Raw genomic sequence first — 987 nt, forward strand, 5'->3', positions numbered from 1 at the left:
GCCTCTATATGACATTTTTAATTGCCGTATATAATGAGTTATTTTCTACTATATTCAAATCACCTTACGGACATCCCCTTCCTTGGAATAAATGCTTTAGGAATATGTCATGGCGAGTTGTTGAGTGAAAAAGGAATGTGATGTAGTAGAAAGAAAGCTGAAATAAGACTTGGGTAAACAGTTTTGGTTTTGGCGCTTCTAATAACTTGAACAAGTCACTTTTATTCTAGCACCTCAGTTTCTTCCACTTTAATAGTAAGGCATTAGACTAGTTAGTCAGCTAGCCAGCTCTAAAATATGATACTTAAAGACAAGTCAAAGGTGTGGACAACTGATGCTACCAGACATGGATGATCTTCTTGTCCATAGTCAAGTTAAGTTTTCATTTAATTTTTCCCTCTGCACAAATGAGAAGCAGGGTTTTACAAAATCCACCAGCAGAAGCTGGGCTGGAGTAGGCTTGAGTGGGAAGATCTTCCCAATAGTGAAGCTTCCGTTTTCTTCCTTTTGGCCCTGCATCTTCAGAGCATGATCCACCCTGATCCAAAGGAGAGACCTTCTGCAGTAGCTCTGGCCAGAAATCGAGTTCTTCGGCCCTCCGTGGGGAAAGCAGAAGAGCTCCAGCAGCAGCTGAACTTGGAGAAGTTCAAGACTGCTGCATTGACAAGGTAGATTTTGGATGCTGGAGTCAAGAAATAATCTATTGCATACTACTCCCAATAGTATGACTGGTTCGGTGTGTCTTCTGTACGGATTCAAGTTTATATACATTCAACATTAAATACATAGGCCCCTGCCCACAAGGAGACTGACAGCATGAGGCCCTTTGTAGCTTGGGATTGGGAGGCTTCGTGACTAGGCTACTTGAGAGAGGAAATTCCAGTTAATGCATAGGAAGCAATATAAGGAAATACAACTGGGTTTAAAAAAAAAAAAACACGTTAAGATTGAGTGACAGCAGGTATCTAAGTAACTGGGTGATCACCT

Source organism: Galeopterus variegatus, unplaced genomic scaffold (assembly GCF_000696425.1).
Source record: "Galeopterus variegatus unplaced genomic scaffold, G_variegatus-3.0.2 Scaffold13762, whole genome shotgun sequence".
NCBI classification, from domain to species: Eukaryota; Metazoa; Chordata; class Mammalia; order Dermoptera; family Cynocephalidae; genus Galeopterus; species Galeopterus variegatus.